Here is a 15485-nt window from a genome sequence, read left to right as displayed (position 1 = left end):
CCCCCCCCGGCCCCCATGCTCCACCAGTGTACAAGGGTCATCTAATGAATTTCCAGCTTTAAACCATACGCACAACACTGAACTAATTTGCAGAAGACATGGATATGAATGACTTCCCATGCAGAAGAAATGGCAAGCCTTGAAAGTTCCCAGTACTTTCCATAGCTGACATCTTTATGAGAGAATTGCATAATGAGATTGCTTGAAAGGTTAGTACACACAGGACTTTCTTCCAGTTGGAGTGCAGCTAGTGGGATCACAGTGAAATTGAACCAGCAATATGCAAGTGTTCTCTCTCTCTCTCTCTCTCTCTCTCTCTCTCTCTCTCTCACACACACACACACACACACACACACACACACACCTCACTGTGAACTGCACTTGCCTGTCTACTTACCTCTTTGTCCTTGCCAACTGTTCTGCACAGTAAGAAGAACCTATGTCATGTTGGTAGCAGTATTAGAGAGGTAAAACAAATATCCAAAAACGTTAGAAGAATCACAACTTTTGAAAACCAAATTTTCCAAATTCAGTTTTAAAATACAAGATAACACTTTGAATGTGATGTTTTTACCTGACCTTTGGGGGAGTTTGATTACTTTGAATTCACTGGGACCTCGGGATTTCTTTGGCTGGCATTCATAGGAAGCGCTATCAATAGTCAGCCACCTGACACTGTGAAATAGTAAGTAACATTGCAAGTCCTCTATCAGATGCTTTCTTGCTCCAGATAAGACTGGGGTGTATCCACTGGTTGCACGAGCAGAAGGAAACATGCACAGACAGTCTTTCCTTGCTTGCTTGCTTGCTTCGAAGACTTTTTGGACTCCTCCTGAACAGAGGGGACTGTCTTGCAGAAGGAGGGACGCCATAAAGTGTCTCTGACCAATTTGGAGCAATATTCCACTGAAGACACAGATATACATTGTCAGTGCAATTGAAGTGATTTGGATACATGTTCTCTGTCCTGAAATCAAATGCTTCAGATCACAGTGAATATGTGTTCAAAGAACTTCCACCACAAATCAACTCTTCATCCTAAATTACATCTGCCCTACATGGGATCAATTCTGAATAACTGTTTACAAAAATAGGAAAACAAATATCTTTTCCTCCTTTCTGAATGTTATTATGGGTCATTCTCACACCAATAAACCCACTAATGATGAGCTACTGAGACCAACATACGTAATGCCTTGCACACCATCACCCTTTGATTAAATTCATTTCTTTTTAACAGTGACATTTGCACTTGAGTGCAACAGAGGCAATTCTGCTTGAGAGATCAGCAAATTAGCACAGCTGAGAGTCCTGTGATCATTCCCCGCAAGCTGTCTTCATTTTATCCAATGAAAAAATGTCTGTCTTCCTATGCAACACATTGCAACAGGACTGGAGATATAGCTGCCATATCCAATATGAACTGAACCCAGGACAGAAGGAAGAAAACACGAGGTAAAGAGAAATAATACACAGTGCAAAAGCTTCTTCTCCAGTATTGCTGTAGTGGGACAACCACCTGCCAGATGCGGTAGCCTTAATGCCACCCGACTGCCCCAAAACAGAGGACGTGAACTGAGGGCATGACCACAAAAGCACCTTCTTTTTCTTTCTTTTTTAATTTATGATTTTCAATTACATACATTTCAGTAATTTTATAAACATTTTAACATTTCGAAACTCGACTTCCCTCTCTTTCTGCGGTTCCTTAAGTTTATTTTAATATTTTCTGCATATTGACCCAATCGCCCCTGAGTGCCCTCTCCCACTTTGTGGAGCCCGATTGGCCCCCGGTATACTCCAGAGCGTAGGGCAAGGAAACAAGCTAGGAGACGACTCAAACGCAAGTGGATGAAAGATCCGAATGAATGCAAGCGAACACTGGTGAGGGCTCATCATCAAGCCTACCTAGTGGCAGTGAAGGCAGCAAAGAAGGCACACTTTGCTGCCTCCATTGCATCCTCATCATGTCATCTGGCAGAGCTTTTTTGAGTTGTACAGGCTGGCCCAAAGGATGTGGTAGAACCAACAGTAGCTCGCTGTGACTTGTTTGCAAAGCATTCTGAGGATAAAATTGCTTGCATCCACCAAGATCTTGACTCTGCTCTTATAGCAGATGAATCTCATGGGGTGTCCGGCTTGAGGATGTGGACAAGTCAGGGCGACCACTTGCTCTCCAGACCCTTGCCCCTCTTGGCTGATAAATACCATCAGGGAGGGGACAGCTGGCTGGGCCAGGGAAGTGGTTAATGCTTTTTTATAAGAGGGGCTGGCCCCTTCCTGCTTGAAAGAGGCAGTGGTAAAACCACTCCTTAAGAAACCTTCCTTGGATTTGGAAAACCTAACTACCAGCCAGTTGTTAATCTCCCTTTCCTGAGCAAGGTTCTGGAGCAGGTGGTTGCAGACCAGATCCAGACACTCTTGGAGGAAACTGATTTCCTAGATCCATTTCAATCAGGGTCACCCTGTATGATGACCTCTGCTGAGAGAGAGACAGGGGAAATGTGTCCCTGGTAATTCTCCTTGACTTCTCACTGTCCAACTCGTGACCTGGCAGTGCTGCATCAAACACTATTCCTCCCCCACTTCCTGGGGACTTACAACTGCCTTGGCTCAGCCACCTGAGCACTGGCTGAGCCCGGATGAGCAAGTCACAGTGGTGTATCTTTGGCTGAACCAGGATGGGGGATTTAATGCCAGCTGAGCTGGGAATCAGCCAGCTGAGCCAGAGATGTGCTGCATCCTAAAATGCTCATCTGCATGGATCTTGCCAGAGGATTGCCCTTGAAATGTTCCATACTCATGTCTTGCAGGATGATAAAATACAAGCCATGTAGAACTCAAGTACTTTATGTCACATATGTGCCGCACATTGAACTTCTCTGCCAGCTGCTTCTTTTCAAGGAACAAAGTCAACTCTGCTCATTCTGAGCTGTTACACATATCAGACCTTAGTAAGCAGGACATGGTAAGCACACAACAGTAGATCCAAGTATTAAAGCATGATAGTGTCCATCGTATTGTCGGTTGAGACACAACAATGTGGTTGAACACAAGATGGCACCAGAGGCCCTTTAAAAAAATGCATTTAAATAATTTCGGTCTTTTCCAAAAACACACACTTTAAAACTTGCAGCATAAGTAAACGACAAATCAAATATCCTAAACTGGTGGTTAAAAATAACGCGCAGTTCAACCCAGCCAATGATTTGATCATAACAGAGCTCCTGCATTTTAATCAGAGTAAGGCTAAACACATTAATTGAACAAGATTGTTATTAAATGCCACAGTCCTATTTGATACTTTGCAGTCTCTTGTCTCACACATTGAAATAAAGATGTATATTTCCTGCAGATAGCAAAACTCTCACTTATAGCTGAAGAGCTTCCCCTGATTGAGGCCAAGTCAAAAAGTGCTCTGTATTCACACTTCCTGCTAACTGAAAATCTTGCTTAGCCTCTAGTACAGGGGTGTCAAACTCAAATTCATCGGGGGCCGCATCAGCAGTTTGGTCACCCTCAAAGGGCCGGTTGTATGGTTGTATCTGTAGGACTATGTAAAGGACATGTAAAGTGGAGGTTTCCTGTGTAGAACGGCCGGCACCGCTAGAGGGCAGACGTTCTCTGGCTTGTAGGCTGCCACACATGCGCTGAAGAGGCGGCTTTCTTGTGTCAAAAAAAAAAAAGCGAGAATAAAAGGTGAAGGCTGGCGGCCAGCGGCGGCTACACGGGCCACATGACGAGGTCTAGCGGGCCGGATTCGGCCCGCGGGCCTTATGTTTGACACCCGTGCTCTAGTATGACGACTCATATTTTGTCAGTTACTGCATGATTCCATGTCTTCACATCCATGAGGACTAGAAACCTGTATCTGGCTGTGTATTCTTGGAAGCACTGGCCAAAATAAAGTTTTGTGTTGCAGGGATTTTTCTTCACGTTGTGATATGTCCATATCATTACAATAGCTCCAGTACAGCAGTACTAGTGTACATATAGGAATTGGGAAAATAAAGATATGATACACTTCCATCAATGGACTGATGATACGTCCTCACTGGCAATTTATGAACGGACTGCTTACAGGCGCAGACTCTGTATGGATAAATATGATAACATTTGGAATGAGTTTATACAAATGTAGTAGGCTATTAACATTTACGTGGGACAATAACAGTATACCAATTTATATAAGAATGTATAGGAATATCATATATTGCTGCTGCTTCTTTTTTGTATATTTTCATATATATATATATATATATATATATATATATATATATATATATATATAATTTGTTGTTGTTGTTTTTCTTCCTCTCACTTTTCCTTCTTCTTTTTTCTGTATCACTTTATTTCTTTACACCAAAATCACCTTAATAAAATATAAATATTTTTAAAGCCTTATGAAGAATTCTTAAAATAAAATAAAAAGGAGCATTGTAAACCCAGAATGTCAAACAAATGGGAGCTTTCCAGTTCTCTGGTGCTGGGAAAAGCTCCATGCGCATGGTACAGATGCACAGGGAACTTTCTCAAACACTCGAGAAAATGGTCAGCCTAGGGCATCATCCACATTTGTGTACCACAGTAGCTAAGAGATTAAGCTGCAAGTGAGAAATGCAGTTCACATTTCACCTAGATATTCTGCCAAACTTCAGCAAGGCTTGGAAATAAACTTGGAGAACTCTTAAAAGCTCACCTCAAATAAAAGGCAAGCTTTTAAACCCTGAATTTTTACTCCAGCTCGAATTAAAATTGCATCAGCCCTTAGAATAATGTTTCATCCAGGAGTCCCCCAGGCACCAGACACCGGAGATCAAGAAAGTGAGAAGGAAAAGAAAAACCTCCCTCAAATCCCCTTCTCACTTCCATACACCTCTTGAAAGGTATTTTGGGTGGGTGGGACTGGCTGTGAGAATTTTGTGAGAAGCAAGAAATGGGTGGGAATGCATTAATTTTTTTTAATGTTTGGATTGGCTCAAAAAAACTGTTCAAGAGCTTTTAAGCTTACTAAAATTCTGTATGTGAAGTAGTAGTAGTAGTAGTAGTAAGTGCTTAAGCACTTCATGAAATTGTTGTTGTTATTTCTCAAGAAATTTAAAGTGTTCCTATAACTAGATTTCCAGTTGGGGAGGGTCACTTGCTAGATCATATTTAGCTTAATGGGCAATTGCAACCACATTGTAAATGCTCTCTCTTGCTGATCTCAGTGTCACTAGATTTTTAATGGAGGCCTAACTGAACAGGCTGTCAATGGTGGTTTTAATGAAAACCTTTATACTCTATTTTCCTTCCCTTTATCTTCATAGAATAAGTACTTTGGTAGGGTAAAGTGATACTGCTGCTCAGAATATCAGTTTTGCCTAATTAGTTGCAATCAGATTCTCTCTCATACCATTAATCAGGATTAACTCATGATATATTAATGCAACTAGTTATAGCCTTTGAAAAGGCTCTTTGAAAATGAATTGTATCTTTGCTTCTATTCAAGAGAGCAGCCTGAAGTAGAGAGATGGAAAGAAATATTTAATGTGTCTATTCTTAACTCAAGGAACAGAATCTGGGAGAGACAATATGCTCAGGGCAAGAATAGTCTGGGAATTCTGCCTTTTTTCATTACCGCTGTGATATGTTGCTTGCATGGTTGATGGACAAATTATGTTATTTCCCAACTGCTCAAGATAAACAAATTTATGTTGCAAATTTATAGTATGGGAAATGAAAAGAAAATATTACACAGCCGATCATTTCACTTCCACCCATCTAGTAATATCTCTTTCACTCGGGCATCTTCCTCTTATTATTATTTGAAAAACCCACAAGAAGACAGCAACAAAATCAGCAAAAGCCACATCCGCCTAGAAACATTTCAGGCTTTAGCTTACCTCTGGGCTGGCCTGCCCATGAGGCCGACTGAGGCAGCTGCAGCAGGCGGTAGACTCCAAGGGCCAGGCTCCCGTCATCCACCAAGGAAGCGAGGCCCCTTGTGATTTCATGGGATCCCGGAGGAAACCAGTCATGCAACCCTGGGAAGCAAGCTTGGGCAGGAGAGAAAGTGTGTGCCCAGGTGGGGAAGCAAGATGGGCAGTCCTGCCTTACATCTTCAAGCATATTTCAGATTCTAGGTCAGACCGTGGTAGTGTGCTCATGAAATGAAACATTCAAAAAGTTTTGGTAAGCTACTAGAGAGAGAAATTTAGGTGTTAATAACGTCTGAAAGTGGGTTAAAGAGAAGACCAGTCGTGCGGCTTAACAGAGCTTACCATCTAAGGGGATGTGAGACATGGAAATGAGAAAAAAACACAAGGCACTTGGAGAAGAATTGTGTTGGATAAATGGAGGGGCCAAAGAAAAGAACAGAAGATATGAAAGAACATACAAGAACATGAATAGGTATGGTGAGAGGGGGATGAGAGAGCTCTGTTTAGGCTGAATCCTTAGTCTGTTCAGATTGGTCCTGTGACCTGGCAACCTGGGACTTAGCTACACAGCTGCAAATAAAACGTGTTTTAAGTGCAATATACAATGTGACACTAGATGGTGATGGTGAGCCTTATGGAAAATTCAATGTATTTTTAAAAATGCTTAAAAAAACATTTTCAGAACGTTTTTTTATATGTGTGTAGATTCCACCCAGTTGCAAATCACTCTTTTAAAGGCTTGTCTTCCCTCTGCCAGGCCTAGGCAGAGCAGCAGCAGCCTCTGAACAAGATTTGGATCTGGTGCAATTTTATGCTGCCTTAATTGACATCAGCTTGTTTTACACCAGCTCCTTGTACATAAGATTGCTCTCTTAATTATCCTTTGGCATTTGATTGGTGTGCTAGGAATTTTATTTATATACCACTCTTCTAGCAACATTGCTGTCTATGGCCAACTGAACACTAGACAAGCAAATACTGTGTGAAATCACATTCTCTCTCCTTTTTGCTTGGAGGAAACAACATCAAAGGAAAATATTTTTAGGAAGATATGCATAACATGGTATGGCAAATTGTTGACTCAAACTGCTATGTACTTTGGCAGCCATAAATAAAAAGTCAGCTTCGTGTGGCAATGTGAGATAAAATAATTGGTTCACATAAATGCTCAGATCCATAAAACTATTTTAATTGCTAGTTTGATTGTGGGGTATGGCTAAGCACCATTTTGGTTTCAACCTCTAACCTCAATATCAATAGGTAAGTAAACTTGTGTGCTAGAGCTGATTCCTAAAATTGATTAAGGCAGCGTGGATTGATTTGTACTCCTGAAATAGAATCAGCTACCTGCCCAGGGAACTGTCCGTTTACTCCTAAGGATTACTGGCCAGCAGATGTAGAAACAGAAGCTCTCAACCTACCAAACTCCAGCTGGTTATCGTGGAATCATAAAATCATGAGGGTAATCTAGTTCAACCCCCTATGTTTGTAATGTTTTCTTTGGGGGGGTAGTTTCTACATAATAAAAAATACAACTGAGACTAGGAGCCCTTCCATTGTCTGTTATTAATCAGATGCAAAAAACCGAATGAACTATAGAAAATATATTAAAATGCAAGGGAAATAAATCAGTTGTTCTCTGTTTCTGTTGTCTGTACTATAGCAAGAAATGACATCCATTCCCCCACCTCTTCACAAAAATGAGAGCAGGGCACGATGACACCAAGCAAGGTCCCAATGTTGTTGTTGTGCCATTTTCCGCCAGAAAACCTACTGTTTACTGCTGAATCAGAACAAATGCCAATCCACAGAAGATCTGATTGACGTTTGGTCCAGTTCAGCAGTAAACAGTGGGTTTTCCTGGAATAAGCAGCAGGGTGTGGGGGGGGGGCACCCTCTCAGATCCATGACCTGAAATCGTTTGAAATCTCAGGACAAATGAAAGTATGTCTGGGCCCTGTTTCACCTGTGAAGGCTTCAGTATTTTGACCTTTGTTGAGTCTTGTATGAAATGACTTGGGTGCACATATATCAAACTGATATGCAGGAGGAAACATAGCCTCCCCCAGATTTTGCATGTGATGCCTGAAACTATGATCTGCAGAGATGCTGCCAGTGGGAGAATGCAGCCTTCCATATGTTATTGGACTGTGGCTTCCATCATCCTCTGCCACTGGTCACACTGGCTGCTTCCAACATCATCTTGAGGGCCACAGCTTCCCCTTCACTAGATCAATGGTCAGCGTAAGGATGCTTCCCACATCCCTATATTCTCCTTTTCTCTCTTTCCGGTTCACCGCTGCAGCGCTAAGACTGGTAGTCTGAAAATCTATTTTGCACATGTGTCCTTTTCTGCTGTGAAAACTGTTAAGTTGTGGGCGAACATATCAGACGACACAGCGATTCTTCAAACAGCTCTTCTTTATTCTGAGGCCAGAACTGAACTGAGCTGAAGGGCTCAGTCAGCCTGCTTATATAGAGCTCCAGTGCCTTGTTACTGTAACAACTTTCTAAAACTATCCAATCACTGAACGTCATTTTTGATCCTTCATTTGCATAACTATCTACTGTATCCCCCTGCTGGCCCAGGGTGAGAACTTCAGTACATAACAAAAACCAGCTTGGTTTTCATACCCCCTGTGTTTTTGTAACAGTTTAGGAGTAGAAGAGTTCAACTCAAATCCTAACCTTTACAACCTCAGGAAAAAGAAATGCAAGCCATCCCTCTATCTGTTGATTAATTTAAAGTACTAGCCCTCTTTGGCGAAACACATCTCCTCAATTAGGACATGTTCTTTTCAAATAAATCTATACTTCTTGCATAACTTCAAAGAACAGAAGTGTTGCCCCACCCCCACCCCCACCCCCGGTGTGGCATCCTTTAAATACAATTATGAGCAGGTAACATGAGTAGTCTTGCTTGCTGTAACATTCTGAATTCTCTTGTGAATAATTGGCAATGCCAGAGAGGGATTCACATTACAGTCCAGTACAAGGTTTCTTTCCACTTTCTTTTGAAGAAAAAATAGTCTCTGGGAAATTCAGAGGTTTGCCACTCCCTCCTTGCAATTGCTTCAGGGGAAAGGAGGGTGCAAAGGTTGCCAGTTAAACTATGGATTTTATGGAACAGCCCTCAGTCAGAGGAACATGGTGTGCTACATTTAAAAGGATATTTGACAATGTGGTGTTTTGAAGGAAAAAAGATTTATGATCCTTCTCACCTCCCAGTCACTGGCTGTTGCTGCTTTGGCAGGCTGCTCACAAAATATAAGTAATTAAAAATACTTCATATCAAAATGGTTTGAATCCAAAGGGCAATGAAATGGAGTGTAGCCCCGGTGCAAATCTAAAATGTCCATGTGGAGAGGGAGGAGCCTTTGGCCAGCTGTACTCACAGAGGTCCTCATTTTCAGGCTTTCAGTTCTGCTGGCAAAGGGCAGGCAGGCTGGTTGCAGCAACCTTTGAGACGGGGCAGAGACGTGGTGGTCCTCCTTCATGAAGGTGTGGAGGAGCCTGCGGTGACTGGCAGGTGAGGCTGCCAGCTTCTCTAGTAACTGCACAACAAGACAATATTAGGTAAGATCTGGGCAGAACACTTCTACTTAAGGGATCAACTGATCAAGCAACAGACTGCTTCCTCCTGTATAAAGCTTGATTTAAATGTGATTCCATGCTTCAAAAAAAGCCCTGTCCAACTGACCGGAAACACCTTTAAACAGAGCCCTCAGCCATCGCAGGGCCCTTTCCCAGAGGGCTCTGTTAACTCTGTTAACAGAGTTAGGAGAAGATATGTTTTCACTCTTTTGTAAATGCATATATATCAATACAAAACCTAAGTACACCCTTTCCATTTTATTCCCCCCTATCCATAACTGCCTCTCTAGATGGTAAATAAATAATGTTGCTGATGTTTTTGGGCTGCAGCAATCATAAACAGGTTTATGTGCACTTAACCTTACTTTTTGCTTTAACAACATACCCTATTTTTATTTATATCCCTGTTTTTCAGGTGAGGTATATAGTTTTTCTCCTCCCCATTTTGTCACCTCAACAACCCTGTGAGGTGGGTTAGGCTGAGAGGCACTGCCACTGACTCCAAGGTCACCCAGGAGCTTCATGGCTGAGTGGAGATTTGAACCCTGGACTCCCAGGTCCTAGTCCAATACTCTAAGCGCTAAACTACATGGCCCTGCTTCAGATACTAGAAATCCTTCAACAATTTTCAATTGTCATTGAGACGTGTTACAAATTTGTGACTGTTTTTCATCTGCAAAATATTGGAAGATATATATTCTGTTCCATTTAATTTGCCCTCTGCAACTTCACACTTGACTGTTAGATCAAGAAGAGAAAGATGGGGCAATTGTAAAGCACACTCTGAGCACCTGATATTTAAGGACAATTGATAAAAGAAAACCAGTGCTATAAGATAGTAGTTTCAACACATCTACTCATTTATTTGTGCTTATTTATATATTTTTCACCTTAACTTTACAGTGTTAGTAGCTTTCATTCCCCTATATATATATTGAATAGACAAATCTGAATTCAAATATTTATGTAATTACTTATTAAATCCCTCTTTCCTCCAATCAGTACAAGATGTCATAAAGGGTTTTTCCTCTATTTTATCCTTACAACAAGCCTGTGAGGTAAGTTAGGCTGAGAAACAGTGAGTGGCTCAAGGTCACCTAGTGAGTTTGATGGCAGAGGGGGAATGTAACCCTGGGCGTCCCCAACCCTAGTCCAACATTTTAACCACTCCAACACCTTCTCACTGGAACTGCAATTGTTCCCCTCACACCTATGTTCATTCACCATAAATTGATCATCTGAAAAGCCCTACTGTGAGGCTATATAGTGTGCATCATTGTGCTGATATGTGCTCCTCAGTAGAAGGACTGGATGGGTAAGTTTAATTTCACTGTCATATGGTTCACTTTTATCTCTATTCCATCCTGTTTATGCAGATTTCTTTTAAGCCACACAAAATTCTCCTCTCATGAGGTGGTGTGCTGGCTGCCTGCAGGCACATTGTAAGGAGAGAGAAAAAAGAGAACTGTTCTCGGTGCCTTTTCTGCTTTAAAAAAAAAAGGCTTCTGGTATTTGAGTATTAATAAAGGTGCCATGGGTACCAGCACAAAATGGCTGTCGTGGACAGCAACAGAAAGGGCGCTGGCACTCTGTGCTGGTGAGTACTGTCTTACCTTCTAGTCACGACCCAGAGAGCACTTGTGGTCCCACCTTTTGGTGGGCAACAACTGTGCTTGTTTATTGCACAAAGCAACTTCTAAACTTTAAAAGAAGGAAAGATTAAAAATGAAAGATTAAAACTGTACAATTTGTCTTGGTGCAATTGCTCAGATGACATGCTTTCCGATTGGCACTGTAGCCCAGGAGGCGCAGCTCAGGTGAGCTTGCTAAGGAATTAGAACCCAGTGAATTCCTCACACATTCAACAGCAGCTTTGTCTAATTAGAAAAAAGAGCCTGCTCCTACCAGGGTGTCATAAGTTATATGCAGTATCAATCATATTTGCTTGGCAAGGTTTAAGAATAAACATGCAGCTGAGAAAGCATTTGGCAGAACAAAATTTGCATCCATCAATCTTCTCATGGTTTGTAAGCCTTAGATTTTTATACTACGGATTAAACTGTGGGGCTAGAGAGAGACTGTTTGATTCATAATAGTGATTCTTTTCAAAGTCAAACATTTCAACAAATAGGAGGCAGGATCCAGGTTGCCATCTTTGAATTACCTGTGCTGGTGGTTTTGCTACTCTTGCTAATAGGATTTCAGCTTTCATTTCAATCTTATTCTTAAAAAGGTAAGTCCATGCCACAGCTTCATTAAAAAAAAGTTTGCTGATTAATCATGCATTTTTTCATAATTTTTCCTCTTCTAGATCTTAGGCTTGTACACAATGCTACATGATTTGGATGAAAAGAACCCCCTTAACATTTTAACCAAGCTTATGAGCAGCCTTGATTTTAGGAGGAAGCAAATTACTCTAAATAAATATGTTTGCTTTCAAATCTTTGTTCAAGCAATCTCATGCATGTGAATTTCTGCTTTCTGCTTGATGAAATTAATCAGACCTAATCAGTATTAATCACATTTACTGGGCTTATGTTTTAGGAAAACAGCTGTTAACACATTTGGCAAGAACAAAAATACACCACATATTTGTCTGTGTACTTGTGGATATGCAGTTATTCAGAGATATATATTTCCACATACCATTGCTATGTTTGGAGTAACAGTCATATATATTAGGAAAGTTCTAATCAATGTGGAAAAACAGATATAAAAATAGTGGGTATACACCACTCATAAGATCTTCTGGATACTGGTATGCAAAAGAAAGAAAGAAAGAAAGAAAGAAAGAAAGAAAGAAAGAAAGAAAGAATAATACCGGTATATAACAAATTTTAATAGAAAATATTTCATTTTCCAATGCTGTTAAGACTACATTGATGAGGAAAATGCTACATGTAATTAAATATATACAGCTATATAAAAATCCATTTAATGATATCTGTTGATCTACAGGCCTCCCATTTACGCGGGGGTTATGTTCCGAGGCTCATATGTGTCGGTGAAATTGCGTACTGTATAATTAAAACCCATTGAAATAGCCTGCGAACACTCCATTCCACTCCACCCTCATTCTGCCCCCCACCCCCCTTTAGTTCAGTGACGTCTTTATGACGTTCTGGGTCACATCTGGGCTTGGTGTGATGCACATTTACACAGTTGTGCACATATTGAACGCACATAAACGGGGGGCTGCCTGTACTGACACCTTAGCACTGGAAAGATCAGAAACATTTCAGTTCAGGAGACTTGTAAGTGCAGATGCACAAATGTTGGGATACTTTTGATAGACAAGCTGTAACAACAGGTCAATTATAGGAGACAAAAATATAAAAACACACACATACATAGCATAGTAACAAACAAAAACAACACACATGGACACAGTTTAAAAGGCCATATATTGTTTAATTAGCCAAAGGCCTGAGAGAAGAGGAATGCTTTTGCATGGCACCTAAAGATGTATAATAAAGGCTTCAGACAAACCTCCCTAGGGAGAGCATTCTTTAATTGTGGAGCCACTACAGAAAAGGCCCTTTCTCACGTTGCCATCCTCTGCATGCTCATGACAATAGCAAAATTCGGATCAGTTCAGATGGGGAGCAGCAGTCCTCGAGGTTATAATTATGAAATGTTATCGTTGCGTAACACATCGTTTCCATGCGCTGCTCTGGTTCGCCATAAGTGACTTAGTCATGCTGGCCACATGACCTGGAAGCTGTGTGCCGGCTCCCTTGGCCAATAAAGAGGGATGAGCGCCACAACCCCAGAGTTGGCCACGACTGGACCTAAGGTCAGGGGTCCCTTTACTTTTACCTTAACACCTCGCATAGCTCAGTTGGTAGAACATGAGACTTCTAATCTCTGGGTTGTGGGTTCGAGCCCCACATTGGGAAAAAGGATTGCAGGGGGTTAGACTAGATGACCCTCATGGTCCCTTCCAAATCTACAATTCTATGATTTCCCCTTTACTAATTTATGTATGTAAAAATAGGGGGGACCACACTGTACATATGTTCTTCAGCAAGCATCTAGGAGGTTCTGAAGGCTGGCAGGTCAGTAGTTTCACCAATCTTGCAGAGGCTACTTTTCACTAATTCCAGTTTTGCTTTCTAGGACCCATCATTCCTGCCTTTAACAAATCAAGATGTATTCCGCACAAAGATCCCATGCAGTCCAGGGTCTCACAGCTATTGCCCAGTTGCTCACTTTTTAATGGTTCTGTAATCAGTTATCAAAGACAGGAGTGCCTGGCGTGCTCTGGTCCATGGGGTCACGAAGAGTCGGACACAACTAAATAACTAAACAATAACAACAATCAGTTATCATTATAGTAGCACCCCAATGACTGGTCCAGGGGTGTCAACTTGGAAAAAAATATTGGGAGGGTAAGTAAGCAAGCCCTGCCCTGCATAATCAATCACATGATGCAACGCATGGACACCATTTGAATGGCAATACCCCTCAATGGGGGGGACTGAATACCCCTTGGCCTCTAGGAGTTGGCTCCTGCAGACTAGCTAAATTCCTATAGCATTCTAGGCAAAACTGTATACTTGTAACTCATAAAGCTCCAAGCTGCTTAAGAACTGAGTACCTTAGAACTACCCCTCTTTCCTTCCATAATCTCCACAGTCTGCAGAAAACAACATACAGTGGTACCTCGCAAGACGAAAAACGCGCAAGACGAAAAACGCGCAAGACGAAAGAGTTTTCCGTTTTTTGAGTCGTTCCGCAAGACGAATTTCCCTATGGGCTTGCTTCGCAAGACGAAACGTCTTGCGAGTTCTTGCGAGTTTGTTTCCTTTTTCTTAAAGCCTCTAAGCCGTTAATAGCCGCTAATCCGCTAATAGCCGTACTTCACAAGACGAAAAAAACGCAAGACGAAGAGACTCACAGAACGGATTAATTTCGTCTTGCGAGGCACCACTGTATTTGATCACTCCACCGATGGAGCAGGGGTGGGATAGATAGGTAGATGAGAGAGAGAGATGCCAATTTTACTGACTCCTGCCCCAATTTCTGTATGCCTGGCAGCAACTTGAGCTCTAGATGTTAGCTAATGTCTATCTCATGAAAAGAGTCCCCTGCTAATTTCTTTTTCAAGCCTCACTTAATTAGGTCCGCTATAGAAGCAACAGCAATGATAGCAGCACTCTGGCTATGGTGTGGAAGGGGTTTTTAATACTAGCAGGGGAAAACCAGGGGTTTCATAATGTTCACCTTTTCTTTAAAGTTAGCATTTATAAGTCCCATAAATGCATATCTGGGCCTTATCCTAGCAAACATTTCCAGCATTTGCTGGAATAATAAATTGACTTAAAGCAATAATCCCAAATGTCATCTGCAATAGCAGTTACTGCTCACCACCTACCAGATTTGGCCTCCACTGCTTCCCTTTGTGTCCAAAACATAAGAAACCAGAAGACAAAAGAGCATCAAGTCATCTACCAGAAAAAAACCCTCTAGGAGGGTCCATTACAAGGCATCAAAAGAAAGCCATAAAAATTCAAAAATTCCATCTGAAATACACTAACGCAACAACTCTACCAGTGGTTTCAAAATATCACTCCTGGAACATATAGGTAAATGAATACAGTACCAGAGAATTATTCCAATATGTCTTCCCAAATGTTTCAAAATGAATTCTGAATATCTACCCTCATAAGTTGCATAAGGGTGTGATGAGAGAGAAAAGTTTCGATTTCTTGCTGTACTAGTTACATCTCTCTGCAGCCACAAGTGATCAAAATAAATGTTAATGCTGTGATGCCCAGTATTCTATTAAAGACTTTGCACTTCCACTGCCCAAAATGCTTTCCCCCCTCCCTGGGACGGGGAATAGGTGCATTCCACAGTATGAGATCCTGTGATCTATTATACCATTAAAATGTTCTTATTTCTCTCCAGAGTGTTAGAAAAACATTTGCTGATCAATAGACTAATAACAGCTTATAAGCAGAAACC

This window comes from Podarcis liolepis, assembly GCF_965112155.1.
Source record: "Podarcis liolepis genome assembly, chromosome: 4".
Taxonomy (NCBI): Eukaryota; Metazoa; Chordata; class Lepidosauria; order Squamata; family Lacertidae; genus Podarcis; species Podarcis liolepis.
The sequence above is the reverse complement of the archived record's forward strand: the minus strand, read 5'-3'. Positions refer to the sequence as shown.